The sequence below is a fragment of the Papio anubis genome, chromosome 1 (genome assembly GCF_008728515.1).
Source record: "Papio anubis isolate 15944 chromosome 1, Panubis1.0, whole genome shotgun sequence".
NCBI lineage: Eukaryota > Metazoa > Chordata > Mammalia > Primates > Cercopithecidae > Papio > Papio anubis.
The window spans coordinates 87,104,741-87,122,622 of record NC_044976.1 but is presented as its reverse complement, the minus strand read 5'-3'; the positions used below and the strand labels follow the sequence as shown (position 1 = coordinate 87,122,622).

Sequence of the window (17,882 nt, the reverse complement as noted above, 5' to 3'; positions counted from 1 at the left end):
TAGATTCCACTTAAAACATAAAAGTGATTATATTAAGTCTGAAACTCAGTTAGAAGATTGTCCATGGTTTCTCCAACACCATTATTATTATTATTATTATTTTTGAGATGGAGTCTCGCTCTGTCGCCCAGGCTGGAGTGCAGTGGCGCCATCTCCACTCACTGGAAGCTCCGCCTCACAGGTTCAAGCCATTCTCCTGCCTCAGCCTCCCGTATAGCTGGGACTACAGGCGCCTGCCACCACGCCCGGCTAATTTTTGTATTTTTTTAGTAGAGACGGGGTTTCACTGTGTTAGCCAGGATGGTCTCGATCTCCTGACTTCGTGATCCGCCCGTCTCGGCCTCCCAAAGTGCTGGGATTACAGGCATGAGCCACCGCGCCCGGCCAACACTATTATTTTTAAATCAACTTGACTAGTTTATTCAATAATTAAACTAAATTTCCTACTATAACCTCATTAGCTGGAGAATAAAGCATATTCAAACATGATACAAATTCAATTAAGGTAATTCTTTTTAAAGAGAACTAAGGTTATCTACAGTGTAGCAATGCTTCAAAAATATTGATCCATCAATATCAAATTGATGCAGGGCAGAAGGAGGTTACAGAGGGATGAAAAATTCAAGTCCACAGCCTCTCATAAAGGATACTGTGTTGCTTCTATTTAAAAAACAAAAACAAAACTTCGCAGAATAAGTTAGGGAGGAGTCCCTTCTCAATTTTCTTGGATAGTTTCTGTGAAATGGTACCAGCTCTTATTTGCACATCTGGTAGAATTTGTTTATGAATCCATCTGGTTCTGGGCTTTTTTGGTGGGTAGGTTATTCAGTTTTGGAACTTGTTTTTAGTCGGTTCAAGGGTTCTATTTCTTCCTGGCTCAGTCTTGGGAGGGTGTATGTGTCCAGGAATTCATCCATTTCTTCTAGATTTTCTAGTTCATATGCATAGAGGTGTTCATAATATTCTCTGAAGCAATTGCAACAAAAGCAAAAATTGACAAACGGGATCTAATTAAATTAAAGAGGTTCCACACAGCAAAAGAAACTATCAACAGAGTAAACAGACAACCTACAGAATGGGAGAAAAAATATTTGCACAAACTACACATTTGACAAAGGTCTAACATCAGCATCCATGATGAACTTAACAAGGAAAAAATAACCACACTGAAAAGTGGGCAAAGGATATGAACAGATACTTTTGAAAAGACATACATGTGGCCAACACGCACATTAAAAAAAGCGCAACATCACTGATCATTAGAGAAATGCAAATCAAAATCACAATGAGATACTATCTCACACCAGTCAGAATGGCTTTTTTTGTTTTCTTTTTTTGAGACGGAGTCTTGCTCTGTCACTCAGGCTGGAGTGCAGTGGCGCCATCTTGGCTCACTGCAACCTCTGCCTCCCAGGTTCAAGCCATTCTCCTGCCTCAGCCTCCTGAGTAACTGGGATTACAGGCGTACGCCATCATGTCGGGCTTATTTTTGTATTTTTAGTATAGGTGGGGTTTCACCATGTTGGTCAGGCTGCTCTCGAACTCCTGACCTCGTGATCTGCCTGCCACGGCCTCCCAAAGTGCTGGGATTACAGACGTGAGCCACTGCACCCGGCTCAGAATGGCTATTATACAGAGGCTAGTGAGGATGCAGAGAAAAAGCAATGCTTATACACTGTTTGTGGGAGTGTAAGTTAGTTCAACTATTGTGGAAGACAGTGTGGAGATTCTGCAAAGACCAAAAGACAGAAATACCATTCGATCTAGCAATCCCGTTAGTGGGTATATACCCAAAGCAATATAAATGGTTCTATCATAAGGACACATACATGTGTATATTCATTGTAGCAAAGACATGGAATCAACCTAAATGCCCAGCAATGACAGACTGAATAAAGAAAATGTGTGCGTGTATACACACACACACACACACACACACCATGGACTACTATATAGCCATTAAAAAAAAAAGAGAGAGAGAGAGATCATGTCCTCTGCAGGAACATGGATGGAGCTAGAGGCCATTATCCTTAGCAAACTAATGCAGGAACACAAAACCAAATACCACATGTTCTTTCTTATAAGTGGGAGCTAAATGATGAGAACACATGGACACATAGAGGAGAACAACAGACACTGAGGCCTATTGGAGTGTGGAGGGTGGGAGGAGGGAGAGGAACATGAAAAACAACTATTGAGTACTAGGCTTAATATCTGAGTGACAAAATAATCTGTATAATAAACCCCCAAGACACAAGTTTACTTATATAACAAATCTTCATGGGTACCCTTAAGCTTAAAATAAAAGTTAAAAAAAAAAAGCATAATATGTTGCTTTACAGATTTCTATGATTTTAGGAATGGGAATATTTTCAAAATCTCTGTGTTAGTAAAGTCCCTAAAAATTCAAAACATGTGCCATTTAAAGATGAGCTTCATGGAAATAAATTTGTCCTAGAATAAAATAAAAATGGGAACTATTAATGCATAAAAAATCAATGCCTGCAGATTTTGAAAATTATAATTTTCCAAGTAAGTAATTTTCATTTTGCAAAAACAAATAAAACTTCAAAAAGAACCATCTTATTCTGGATAATCCATTATTATTGAAACACTTCTTTTTTTTTTTTTTTGGAGACAGTCTCACTCTGTCGCCCAGGTTGTAGTGCAGTGGTGTGATCTCGGCTCACTGCAACCTCCGCCTCCTGGATGCAAGCAATTCTCTGCCTCAGCCTCTCGAGTAGCTAGTATTACAGGCGCCTGCCACCACGCCCGGCTAATTTTTTGTATTTTTAGTAGAGAGGGTTTCACCATCTTGGCCAGGCTGGTCTTGAACTCCTGACCTCATAATCCACCTGCCTCAGCCTCCCAAAGTGCTGGGATTACAGGTATGCGCCCGGCCGGTTGGAACACTTACCTTCAATCAAAATTCTTCATATTTTAAGTTTAGTATTTGTATTTTTATCCACACTAGGTCCCTTTACTTCTAAAAAAGCTAGAAGACTAGGGTACTACCCTGTTCTAGGTGATAAGTAACTTGGTCATCACTGGAAAACTGCCTAAGCTCCAAGTTACTTTACCTTTGTGCTTGAAGGTTCCCTTCACTCCTCTACAATATAAGATGGTGTGACTAACCATTTTAATGAATGTATTTCATATTAAGTTTTATATTCCCTTTAAAAAATCACTAATTCAAACACATGCAATTATAATTTATTAATATAAAAATATAGATATTAAGGCTGAGGCAGCAGAATCACTTAAGGCCAGGAGTCTGAGACCAGCCTGGGCAACCAAGTCAGATGCTGTTTCTAAAATAAATAGATAAATAAATAAATAAATAATAGAGATACTAAGCTAGGATGTAAAATAATAGTGCTTTAACGATATCTGCCCGAACATGTGTATGTGTGCATATAAATCCTTAGAATAACCTTTTGAGACAGATATTATCCATACTTTATACATCAGGAAACAGGCAAAGCCACACAATTAATTCAGAAAAGGTTCTGTTCTAACTGAAGTCCCCAAATTACAAATGGGCTGCCCAAAAAAACTGATATAAAATGTAGGTAAGTTTTCAAATCAAATCACAAAAGAGCAACTTAGTATATATCTAGTATAGTGGTTAAGACTGCCCAGGTTTGAGTCTCAGTTTTGATACTGAGATTCAGTACAAACCATGTAATATAGGGTAAGGTACTTCACAGTTCTGTGCCTTATTTTCTTCATGTGTTAAATAGTGAAAACAGCATGTACCTCACAAGATTATAGTGAAGATTAAATAAATTATATGTACAGAGCTTAGAAACAGGTGTGGTACACAGTAAATATGCAATAAATATTAATCAGCAGTACCCACCGTAGAAAGAGTATCTCTGTTGAGTCCATAAATGAACTACACATTATAACAATGACTGAACAGATCTGGGAACATTTTAATTTTCTTCTTTTTGTATAAATGATATCAGAATCTTGTAAGAAGTGTAAATTACACAGAATTTGGTATATAAAGATAGCTTATAGTAAGCACATTTTTTTACAGAACTGGAATGCATTCAGAATAGAAGGCCCTTAGTTGAGTATGAAAATGTGTTGTCTGTAAAACAGTTGATGGTGTGTTTAGCCTAGGATGAGAAGGAAAAATGATTCCTGTCTAAACATTTAAATATTTGTCTATGAAAGCTGTCCACTTACTATTTCCCCACAAGACAGAGAATTAGAACCAATGAGTAAAAAGGTAGTAAGGGCAAAATTTTTGTCACAACATAAATTCCTTATGTTTTGGGTTATCTAACAATAAAATGGCTTGTCTTAAAATGTAATAAAGTGTCGTCTCTGGAAGCACTTATACAAAAGACAGATTACAATTTGTTAGAGATACTATATAATAGACTCTTAAACATTACAGCAGGTTGTACTAAGATATTGAAATATTCGGCTGGGCACGGTGGTTTATGTCTGTAATCCCAGCACTTTGGGAGGCCAAGGCAGGTGGATCACGAGGTCAAGAGATCAAGACCATCCATGCTGAAAACCCGTCTCCACTAAAAATACAAAAATTAGGTGGGCATGGTGGTGCACGTCTGTAGTCCCGGCTATTCAGGAAGCTGAGCAGGCAAATCGCTTGAACCCAGGAGGCAGAGGTTACTGTTAGCCGAGATTGCGCCACTGCACTCCAGCCTGGTGACAGAGCAAGACTCCGTCTCAAAAAAAAAAAAAGATATATCCATTGATCTGATAGTCTGTGAATTTGTAAAAATACTACATAACACTGTTCTTAAGGAAAAGTATATCCTCAGTTTTAATAATGATTACAGGAATATAAGAAATGAGAAAATGGTTAAGAACCAGGGCTCTGAGGTCAGAATGCCTGGGTTAAAATCCTGTGGTTGCTACTCATTGGTATGGTCTTGATTATATACTTACTTAACATCTCTGTGCTACAGTTTCCTTAGCCACAAATTGAGGATTACTGTAAAAACAAAGCCTATATAGTGCTTAGGTTGACGCTTAAAATGTAATAAGGGCTCAGTAATATTACAAGTCAGGGCTCAGCTAAGTAGCCAGTATTTCTGCTCATTTAATCTTCCCAAGAACTCATAAAGGTTTGCAATATAACTTCATTTCACAAATAAAAAAATCTGGGTCGGGCGAGGTGGGTCACGCCTGTAATCCCAGCACTTTGGGAGGCCGAGACGGGCGGATCATGAGGTCAGGAGATCGAGACCATCCTGGCTAACACGGTGAAACCCCGTCTCTACTAAAAATACAAAAAAAAAATTAGCCGGGTGTGGTGGCGGGCGCCTGTAGACCCAGCTACTTGGAGGCTGAGGCGGGAGAATGGCGTGAACCCGGGAGGCGGAGCTTGCAGTGAGCGGAGATCGCGCCACTGCACTCCAGCCTGGATGACAGAGCAAGACTCCGTCTCAAAAAAATAAAAAAATAAAAAAATAAAAAATCTGAAACTTAGAGAATTTATTTGCAAAGGTCACAAAAGTGTACACCAAGGCAGAAATTTAACCTTAAATATGTCTTATATGAAGTAAACTTTATAAAGTTCACTATTTTTCCCATTTAGAAATCAGAGAAACACTGTCCTCACCCTTGGATTTCATCTATTTTCCCCTTGAACCTGCTTTCCTACACACTACCTTTCTTCTCTCCAATTTTCTTCCTTGTACTTTATAGTAAATTTGAGCACGATAAAACATACAGTTGCCAGTATATTTCTTAAACTCTTCTTCTCATAGTGAAACATATTTTAAAACAAGGATAATTAGAACTTCCTACTTCCCATTAATACTCTCACCATTCAAAAAAAAAAATTAAAAACTTTATAAAATGGTTATCATTTTTCTACTCTTAACAACTGCCTTTACATTTAAAAAGAGGTGAATCTGCTCTTAAATACATACTTTGCTGGCTAAAGAAACTAAACCCCATGATTACAACAAAAAACAAATTTCCATTTGCTACATATATTGCTAATATTACTGAAAAAGTTTTCTCGGGGGTATTATAAGAAATTATGCATGCTTCTAACCTTCTAAACATTATACAATTCAAAATGTATGTTATACAAATTCAATAAACTTGCTTTAATGTTTACATATTAGATCAAAGAGATTTTAGGCATGTATAAGTTACAGTAGACAATGCACTGGAGATAAGCCCATAAAGTCACACCTTTACACACATTTAGCCAATATAAATTGTTGTGCTTTAAGATGGAAAGTAGACAAGATTAATTCCTCCACTAAAATATTTTTAATAGCCATGTCTACCAAATACAGTCCCAACTTCACGGTTAGGCATTAAAGGTCTTATGCTATCTAGCTCCAAGCTAATTCTCCACTACTATTTTTCCTTGTCAAATTCTGTGTTCAAAACCTTTCTAATAAAATGCAATTGCTTTCTTCAATACTATTGTTAGTTTAGGCATTACTTTCTCCAGAAAACTTTCCCTAACCATTCTCCAGTCTAATATATCTTCAAAGTATACTTTCGTCCCTCCATTGAAATGTGTACTACACAGTATTATAATCTGTTTTCACATCTGTTTTTCCTCTGAGACTACAAGCATCTTGAGTGCTGTGTTCTTAGCTATTTTAATGACTGAGTTTAACAGCAGACCAGACACAGAAAAATAGCAGATTAATACTGAAAAATAGCTAAGTTTTTTAAAAAGAGAAAGAAAGGAAAAATGAGACATAAAGAGACACAGAGGAAAAAAAAAAAAGCTCCAATATATCTTATGGTGCTTCAGAAGAAAAATAGTGACTTGAAGACAATATATAAAGAGATAATGACTATCACCTTTTAAGAACTAATAAAAATGCCAATCCACAGATTCAGGATACCCAATCAACCCCAAGCACAAACATATAGGGGAAAAAAAGTTCATACTTGGATATATCACGGTGAAACTTCAGAACATCAAAGACAAAGTGTTCACAGCAGTCAGAGAAAGGGTACCTTCAAAGGAATTACAGTTAAATTTATGGCAGTTTTCAGCAACAACACTGAAAGGTGGAAGAAGGTGAAATGACAGCTTCTTTATGTTAAAGGATACAACTACCTCCTTAGACTGTGATATGGTTTGGATCTGTGTCCCTGCCCCAATCTCATGTCAAACTGGGATCCCCAATATTGAACGTGGGGCCTTGTGGGAGATGACTGGATCATGGGTGTGGGTCTTTAATGAGTGGTTTAGCACCATCCCCTTGGTGCTGTTCTCACGATAGTGAGATCTGGTTTTTTAAAAGTGTGTAGCTCCTCCCACTCTCTCTCTTGCTCCTGCTCTGACCATGTAAGACGTGTTTGCTTCCCTTTCGCCTTCCACCATGACTGAAAGTTTTCTGAGGCCTCCCCAGAAGCCTAGCAGATGCCAGCATCATGCTTCCTGTACAGCCTGTGCAACCATAAGCCAATTAAAGCTCTTCATAAATTACCCAGTCTTGGGTATTTCTTTACAGTAGTGTCAGAATGAACTAATAAAGGTTGTATATATCCAATGAAAATATCTTTCAACAGTGAAGACAAAATAAAAATATTATCAGAGAAAGATGAAAACAGTTTTTCACAGACTCATTAAAAATTTAAAAATGCTAAAGGATGTACTCTGGGAAGAAGAAAAGTGATTCTAATTGGTAGGTCAAAAAAGAAATAACAAAGAACAGATAAAGTGGCTTAGATGTGAGTGATTTTAAAGGACCACCATATAAACCAATAAAAAAAGTCATGAGGGGGTTTTTAAAAAATAGAATTACAATGGCAAAAACTGCAATTAATTTTGCACCAACCTAGTAAGACAGTAAAATATAAGCTAGGGTATAAGTAAATAAAAGCATTCTAAAGCCTTCGAATTGTCCAAGAGATAAAAACAGCAATCAGACTACTGCCTTTGACAAGTATGCATGATGTACTATCTAAATGAATCAATTTCCAAAACAATCAAACTTTTAATAATTGATTCTTAAAAAATAGTCTGAAAATGGCAAGAAAAGAAAGAAAAAGAAACATTAAAGGCACAAAATAAGATACTAAATATAAACCCAAATGTAACAGCAATCATTTAAATAGGCTAAATGATCCAGGTAAAAGAGATTATTAGATTAGGTAAAAACAAATGAATAAAATAAATCCAACTATATGCTATTTTAAGAAACATATCTAAAACATGATACAGAAAAGCTGAAAGTAAGGAAATGGAAGAAAGGTATTCCACACAATCACTAACCTCAACCCACAACCTGTATTGATAACAGACAAAAGATACTTTAAGGCAAAAAATACTTCAAGACAGAAAGATTACAGATAAGTCATTTCATTATAATAGAAGGTTCAATTCACCAGAAATATGCATCAATTCTAAATATGTAGGTGTTCAATTATGTGGCAACAAAATAAATAAAAAACCGGCAAATTTTAAAAAAATATAGCAAATCTGCATTCCACCAAATTATAACACAGACAGTTCCAGCACATAATTACAAATCACAAATCTCAATCGGAAAACAATTCACCATGAGAAAAAAATTACAGGATTAGCCTTGTAAAGATTTCACTTATTGTATTTATCCTATAGAGACTGTGAAATAAGTATGTTAAATATGTAAAGCTAAATGCAAGGGGTATCAACTGGGACAAGAGACTATCAAAATTACCAAGATTAACAAAATAGAACCTCTAGCATTAAAAAAATATGTAATAACAAAATTAGAAACACAATATTTGATAAAGAGCAAGTTTGATACAGGTGAAGAAACTATTAGAGAAATGGAGATAGATTTGAAGAAATTAATATGTATCTAAAGTTCCTGAAAAACTACGTAGAAGGAAAACAGGAGGTACGACAATCAAAGGGACAGAGGCTAACAATTTCCCATAAATTGATGAAATACATAAATCTCAGATTTAGGAAACCCAACAAATCCCAAGCAAATCAAATGAAATGAAATCTATGCCATTATACTTTAAGTCTAGAACACTGAAGACAAAGGATATCTTAATAGAAACTAGATGATCTACATGGCTTCAAACATGAGACTGGCAGCTGTTTCCTCAACAAGAGTAGAATCCAGACAACCACGAAATAATAGTTTCTAAGTGCTGAAAGAAAATAAATGTCAACTTAGAATTGTATATAAAGGGGAAATCGTCTTTCTAAAGTATCTACTGTACTTTAGGAAGCACAAGAAAAGATCATTCTAGAAGGTATGTCTGAGAAGCATGAACAAAGAAAATGGTCAGCACGTGGGTAACTATAAATCAACAATGACTATATAGAACAATAATGTTTAGATCTAATTTGTGGAATTGAAGCTAAAACGATATAAACAGAACATGGCCAACAACAGCATGTAAGTATTCTAAGTTTATTGTATAGTATAGAAAGGTTTTGCCATTGAAGAATCTAGTTGACAAACTATGCAAGTTATTTTGGACAGAGGGAACTTAATACAGGGAACTAGTTATATCATATGTTGCCAAGTATTATGCAAAGGACAACCCTGTGTACAGGTGGCAAAATTCCTCTTCTCAAAGAGGTTAGAGTCAGGTGTGTGTGTGTGTGTTTATGTATATGTGTGTAAAAATATAACGTATGTATATATAAAAGGGACACTTTGTATGTACCTGTATGTATATGTGTGTGTCTATACATACCAGAGTGTATGTGTGTATATATGAACATTTTCAAACATACTGCAAAGTTGAATTTTACAGTGAGCACCCATATACCCATTACCTAGATTCTGCTAATCTACACACACACATGTGCATAAGTATAGAGAGGTAAAAAAAAGAGGTAAAAAAGAGAAAACATAGGGATAGGAGAAAAAAATTAGAGCTGGGATTAGTAGCAGAAAACGTTGAAATAATAGAGGCAGATGCCAGACCATTTGAAAGGCATCTCTACCATGCTGCAAATTTGTACTGTATTCTGTAGCAAATGAAGATCCACTGAAAAGTTTAAATCAAGTAACTAACAGGACTGAATCTGAATTCTAGATTTTAAAAAATGCTGACAGTAGTGTTTATGTTGAATTAAAGAAATACTGAATTTGTACTCTGTGGCAATAAAGATGGAGAGGAGATACAGATTTCAGTCCTGTTATCAGAGGTAGAATCTATAAGGTTTGGCGACTTACAAACTTACAATGAAGGTTGAAGGTGGGGAAAAAGGTTTTAAAAAGTCAGGTTTTAGTTATAGATTACTGGGTCATGCCACTAACAGGGCAGAAAACACAGAGAAAGATTCAGAGATAGCGGTCCAAGAAAGGAAGAGTTCAATTTTAGACATGATGAGAGGCAAAGCCAACAGGACATCCAGGTAATAATCCAAAAGGGCGGCTATAAACTATCAGATGAAGCCCAGAAAACACAGCCTAGCTGGAGATACAGCTTTGGAAGTCACCAGAAAACAGGATATGATTAAAATTTCCTTAAGGATAAGATTTCCCAATGCCAGAATAACGAGTAAATACTGAATTTGTTAGATTCCCCCAAAATGTGTAGAGCAATAGATTGCTGTTTCTGGTGCTTTTCGTATTTCTTTAAAACCACAACTGAGCAGTTGGCTTACAAGATGAAACAGAGTTCTAGAACACAGGAGCAATCCTGATCCGTCTTAGAGGACTTCTGACTACTTAAGGTCTAGCCTTACCCTGATTCCTTGATTGTCTTGGAGATTAGGAATATGGTTGAATTCTTGAGTCTTTCCTTCCCAGACCCAGGAAAGCCTCCTCAGACTTTATTTTACATCCAAATGGGGTTTCATGTTCAGACTTAGATGGCCTTGGATGTCTCATGCTTTTCCTCAAGCTATCAAAATACTGCGTTCACAAAACACCCTAGAGAGGGTACATATTGTCTGTCCCTCTTATTCTACAAATGAGAAAACCAAGGTCTCGACAGGTTCCAAGTGGTATACACCACACAACCATTTAATAGTGCAGCCGGATGACATCTCAGATAATATAACCTTTAGTCTTTATTTTATAGCAAGCTGGCTCTCTATGTCCATTATTCATAAAGTGGTACTTGTATAGCCAGGATGTCTGCTTATGAAACACTGTTTACTGCATTAAACAATTAAAGGGAAAGATATTAATAGTTGAAATAAACTTAGCCAAATCTAAATTAATAAGGTCAATATTATACAAAATCACTAGCTTACTATTTATCTATATTCTTAACATACTTTCTCCTGTAAGTCTCTAAGTTACTATCTTAAAAATAAACTGCTCCAGAATCTTGCCATGTGTTACCATTACATTAACTTTATACATCTCCTAAAGTCCAACTTTCTTATTTAAAGAAAGATACTTTACCTTTTATAGCCATCTGGAACCTGCTCAGGTTGTAATGAATGCTCAATTATTAAAGGAGGCTTAATTGGCTATTTTATATACTTGAGATAACCCTTGTCATATATCACCAACTGAACTAATTTTGGTTAAATATTTTATAACTAATACAACCTCTGGTTTAAGCTTTCTTAATATGTTACAAAAATAGGCAAGGGTAACACTGTGAGTTAGAATTTTTTTTTTTTTTTTTTGAGACGGAGTCTCGTACTGTCGCCTGGGCTGGAGTGCAAGGGCTCAATCTTGGCTCACTGCAACCTCCGCCTCCTGGGTTCATGTGATTGAGTTAGAATAATTTTTTAAGGTAAAACAAGCAACCTAGGTATAAAAATTACAGAACTGCCTCTATCTGCAATATCTTAATGTTTGAAAACTGCACCTATCATTAGAGGAGACTTCTTCATTCTGCATATAACTCTGTACCTAGGGCATGCACTGTTCTTTCATAAATTCTCCTTAAGATGGTGTTGCTCTATTTTTCTTAATTTCCTCTATGACGATAATGTGTATTAACTACTACATACTTGTTAGACTGGTTTAAAAATATATGAACAATACCAAGTGCTGGAGAGAATGTGGAACAACTGGAACTCTCATTCACTGATGGTGGGAATGAAAAATATCACTACTCTAGAATATATTTGGCAGTTTATTTCTTTCTTTTTAAAGACCAGGTCTTGCTCTGTTGCCCAGGCTGGAGTGCAGTGGCACGATCATCGCTCAATGTAGCCTCAAACTCTCAGGCTCAAGTAATCCTCCCACCTCAGCCTCCCAAGTAGCTGGGATTACAGGTGCAGACCACCATACCTGGCTAATTTTTAAATTTTTCGTGGAGATGAAGTCTCACTATGTTGCCCAGACTGGTCTCAAACTCCTGAGCTCAAATGATTCCCCCACCTCCACCTCCCAAAGTGCTGAGATTTTAAACATGAGCCACTGTGCCCAGCCATCTTCTTATAATGTTAAACATATGCTTCCACATGACTCAGCAATCCTACTCTTCAGTATTTACTACAGTGAACCAAAAACTTTATTCACACAAAAACCTGCACATGAATATTTATAGCAGCTTTACTGATAATTGCCAAAAATTGGAAAACCAACCTAATGTTCTTTGTGAATGGATAAATTATAATACATTTATACAATCAACTATTGCTCAGGAATAAAAAAAAATGAACTACTGATACACACAACAACTTGAAGGAGTCTCAAAGGCAATATGCGGAGGGAAAGAAGTCTCAGAAACTTATGTACTTTATAATTCTATGTACATGACATTCTTCAAAAGAGAACTATAGTGACAGAACAGATCAGTGGTTGTCAGGGCATACAGAGGTGAGGAAGGGTGTGACTACAAAGAAAGAATACGAGGGAGATTTATAGGGCATTGGAAGTATTCCTTTTTCTGAATGTGGTGGCAGTTAGATGAATTTATCTTAAAATTCATGGAAAGGTATACTAAAAATATATATACAATTTTACTACATATTAACTGTTTTAGAAAATACATCATAAAAAGAATTCAAGTATTAGGGAATCTATACATTTAATCTCATGATTTTAAAGATGAGGAAACAAATCCAGGAGTTGAAAACAGCAACTTACTAATGATCACACTATTGAAGTGGGCAGGGCAACAGATAAAAAGAAAATTAAATCTTCATTTCTATTCATCCAAGACCATAAACTGGTCTTTAGTCATGAACAAAGTTCCCTCAATACAGATATATTTTAGGAATTTAGAAGAATTTGCTAAGATTAACCCCACAAAATCCCAATATAATATTAGGTATATTATATTACTAAATTAGTATTTCCCTTCTGAATATTTTAAATATTAAAGAAAACATTCACCAAATTAATAAGTAGAAACCAATCTAAGCTTGGTGGAGTTTGAAAATATAAGAATGGCACAAGAAAACTGAGATGAAAACAGAGACTATACACTACCCAAATTATTATCTGTACTTAATAAAATATAAAAAAATGTTCTTATAGTCTTCTTCAGTGATTATATACTTAAAGAAACCAAGATTCAGGAAACTGGCTCTTTCCCAAATGAGTGTCAGGTTCTAACTAAGGCTTAGATTACCACTCCATTTTACAGAGATGAGTAATCTTTTTTCATAAGGTACATTTAGCCTCAGCTAACCATCACTCTAATTTCCACATAGGATGACAACAATACCCCTTTAAACTATTTTTATTTCTAATCAACAAATTAAATATTTATGGAGTACAATGTGATGTTTCATTACATTTATACATTGTAGAATGATCAAATTAGGCTAAGGTATCTATTACCTCAAATATTTATTTATTCGCAGTGAGATTTAACAACCTTTCTTTTAGCTATTTTGAAGTACACATCGCTATTAACTATAGTCACCATGCTGTGTAATAGATCACAACTTATTCCTCCTGTCTAAAACTTTTTAACCTGTGACCAACATCTTCCTCTTTCCCATTTACCCATCCTCCCCCTCCCCAGCTCAAGCCTCTGGTAATCAGCATTCTCTTCTACTTTGATGAGTTTATCCTTTTAAGATTTCACACATAAGTGAGGTCATTAGCTATTTGTCTTTCTGTGTCTGGTTTATTTCATTTAGCATAAGGTCCTGTAGGTTCATTCATGTTGCAAATGGCAGAATTTCCCACATCTTTAAGGCTGAATAGTATTGTACTGTGTTTATATACCATGTCTTAAAAATACATTTGTCTGTTGATGGGCACTTCAGTTGTTTGGATATCTTGGCTATATAATGCTGGAATGAACATAGGAGTGCAGACATCTCTTCGACATGCTGATTTCAATTTCTTTAAATATATACCCAGAAGAGGAATTGCTGGATTATATAATAATCCTATTTTTAGTTTTCTCAGAAACCTCCACACTATCTTCCCAAGTGGCCATACTAATTTTACAATACCACCAACAATGCACCAGGCTTCCTTTTCTCCATTTCCTTGCCAACATTTATCTTCCATTTTTTTGACAATAGCCAATCTAATAGGCATGAGGTGGTATCTCATGGTGGTTTTAATCTGCATTTCTCTGATGGCTAGAGATACTGATCATTTTTTCATATTATCTGTTGGCCATTTGTATGACTTCTTTTGATAAATGTCTACTCAGGTCCTTTGCCCATTTTTTAAATAAGATTATTTCTTTTCCTTGAATTCAGTAGTCTGAGCTCCTTATTGACCCCTTATCCAATATACAATTTATAAATATTTTCTCCTATTCTTTGGGTTGTCTCTTCACTCTGTTAATTCTTTCCTTTGCTGTACAGAAGTATCCAGTTTGATGCAAACCCATTTATCTGTTTTTGCTTTGGTTGCCTCTGCTTTTATCCAAGAAATCACCGCCTTGATCAATGTCAAAGAGTTTACCCTCTATATTTTCTTCTAGCAGTTTTATAGTTTAATGATTGACATTTAAGTCTTATAAATGTATAAGGTAAGATAAAGGTATAAAGTATAAAGGTATAAGGTTTAAAGGTATAAGATATAAAGGTATTACGTATAAGGGTAAGATAAAGGTCCATTTTCATTCTTCTGCAGGTGGATATCCAGTCTTCCCAACACCATTTATTGAAGACTCTCTAGTCCCCACCATGTGTTCTCGGCAGATTTGTCAAAAATCAATTGACTTGAATTGCATGGGTTTATTTCTGGGCTCTCTTTTCTATTCCATTGGTTAATGAGTCCATTTTTTATGTCATTACCATGCTGTTTGGATTACTATAGCTTTGTCATATTTTGCAATTTGGTAATGTGATGCTTCTAGTTTTGTTCTTTTTGCTCAAGATGGTGCAGAGTCTTTTCTGATTCCATACAAATTTTACGATTTTTTTTTTCTAGTTCTGTGAAGAATGATGTTGGGATTTTGATACAAATTACCTTGAATCTGTAGATCACACTGGGTAGTCTGGACATTTTAACAATATTAATTCTTCCAATTCATGAACACAGGAGATTTTTCCATTTATTTGTACCATCTTCAATTTCTTTCATCAATGTTTTATAGTTTTCTATACAGAGATCTTTCAATTCTTGGTTAAATTTACTAGGTATGTTTTATGCTATTAATGAGATTGTTTTAATTTTGTTCTGATATTATATAGTTAGTATATAGAAATGATACTGACTTTTGTATGCTGATTTTATATCCTGCAACTTGACTGAATTCCTTTATTAGATCTAACAGCTTTATGGTGTTAGAATTTTATATATATATGTAAGATTGTGTTGTTCACAAACAGACAATTTCACTTCTTCCTTTCCTATTTGTGTATCTTTTATTTCTTTTTCTTGCCTAAGTGCTCTAGCTAGGGATTAGAGACTATGCTGAAAAGAAGTGTTGAGAGTGGGCATCCTGATCTTGTTCCTGATCTTAGACGAAAAGCTTTCAGCTTTTCACCATTAAGTACAATGTTAATTGTGGGCTTGTCATACATAGACCTTCTTGTGTTGAGAAACATTTCTTCTATACCTAATTTGTTCACAAAAATTTTTTTTTTTTTTTGAGACTGAGTCTGGCTCTGTCGCCCAGGCTGGAGTGCAGTGGCCGGATCTCAGCTCACTGCAAGCTCCGCCTCCCGGGTTTACGCCATTCTCCTGCCTCAGCCTCCGGAGTAGCTGGGACCACAGGCGCCCGCCACCTCGCCCGGCTAGTTTTTTGTATTTTTTAGTAGAGACGGGGTTTCACCGTGTTAGCCAGGATGGTCTCGATCTCCTGACCTTGTGATCCGCCCGTCTCAGCCTCCCAAAGTGCTGGGATTACAGGCTTGAGCCACCGCGCCCGGCACAAAATTTTTTATCATGAAACAATGCTGAATTTTCTTAAATGATTTTTCTGCTCCTATGGGGATAATCTTATGGGCAAAAATCATATGATCATCTTTAAAGTATATAGAAGATGAACAAGAAGCTCAGAGTATCATGGGCATGATGAGAAAATAAATAATTCATTTCCTACTACTATTAAGAATGAATACATTTATTATACAAATAACTTTCTCAAACAATCAGACCTTGACTTTACAATAAGGAATATTTCAGAGTTTTATAGTTTAAAAGTTCACCTGATAAAAATCCTTATTTTACAAACAATAAACTAAAGAGTCAAAGAGATCATTATTACAGAGGTGAATTAAGAGCAAGTCCCTGGCCGGGCGGGTTGGCTCACGCCTGTAATCCCAGCACTTTGGGAAGCCAAGGTGGTGTGGTCGAGGTCAGGGGGCATCCTGGCCAACATGATGAAACCCTGCCTCTACTAAAAATACAAAAATTAGCTGGGGGTGGTGGCGTGGAGCCTGTAGTACCAGCTACTTGGGAGGCTGAGGCAGGAGGATCACTTGAATGCGGGAGGCGGAGGTTGCAGTGAGCCGAGATTGCACCACTGCACTCCAGCCTAGTGACAGAGGGAGATTCCATCTCAAAAAAAAAAAAAAAAGAACAAGTCCCCTGCCACTTAGTAACGACTTATACAATGCAGATTTAAATTCTGTCACTCTTTACTTAAGTCATTTGTTCTGCTTACTAAGCTTATGTACCCACAAGACAACAGGAATTAGTCAAACACTTCTGTTATAAATCCACTCATACCTTTCAGAACTGAAAGCAAAGTACAATGTCCTTGAATCTTCTTGCCAGACCTAATCTAAAATAAGTTTATCTTAGTGTGCAAGGTAAAACATCTAAAATTTTATGGCAAACTGGCCTAAAATTAATGACATAATTTTAATCCTCTATGTTGTGGTTGTTGCTTTTTATGTTGTTAAGTTAGTAAAATGGGAAAAAGAAAAAAATAACTTATTACCAAGTTGTGTAAATGTGCCATTTGCAAACAGAATTTTTTAAAATAAAATAAAAATCTGACGAACTCATCAAGTCTAAACAAACTGAAGTATTAAGAAGTCACAGTATAAAGTTGTATTTCATATATCATCTGCCCTCCAATTATCTGAAATGTCAGTATTAAAAATGGTCAGTATAATAAGTTTCTGGCTTAAGTCTTTGTTTTCTAAGTTATTTAATGTTTCAAGTGTCATAATAATTAGGCTTTGATACTAATTCTAAAGACTAATATAAGATGTGGATTTCCTGGTATTTTTCTATTTTGAGATATAATATTCACAAGTGAACACCTACTATGTTTCAGTTTCTGTAATAAGCCTTTAAAATAGATGAGTGAACACATGTCCCTTCCCTCAAGGAGAAGACAGTTTAGTAAGTGATATAAACACGTACAGAAATACGTTACAATGCAACAATGAATGGATAAAGTAGCACAGAGAAGATAGAGCAGAAAATGTCATGGAAGGTTTTATCATAATACCTAAAAATTGGTTTTTAAGGGTGATCAGGAATTTGACAGGACTTAAAGGAGGTAATTTCTTTATATAAAACACTAGAAGAGACAAATTCAATCTAAAGTGATAGAAGATGGATCAGTGGGTTCCTATGGCCAGGGTTGGGGATCATGGTTTAGCTGGGAAGGAA

General features: G+C 35.8%; 1 protein-coding gene across 8 annotated transcripts in view; it reads right to left on the bottom strand.

Moving 5' to 3' along the window:
- PKN2 (protein kinase N2) overlaps nt 1–17,882 on the bottom strand; it is a 165,942-nt gene that overhangs the window by 70,300 nt on the left and 77,760 nt on the right. The gene's annotated exons all lie outside the window — the stretch shown is intronic.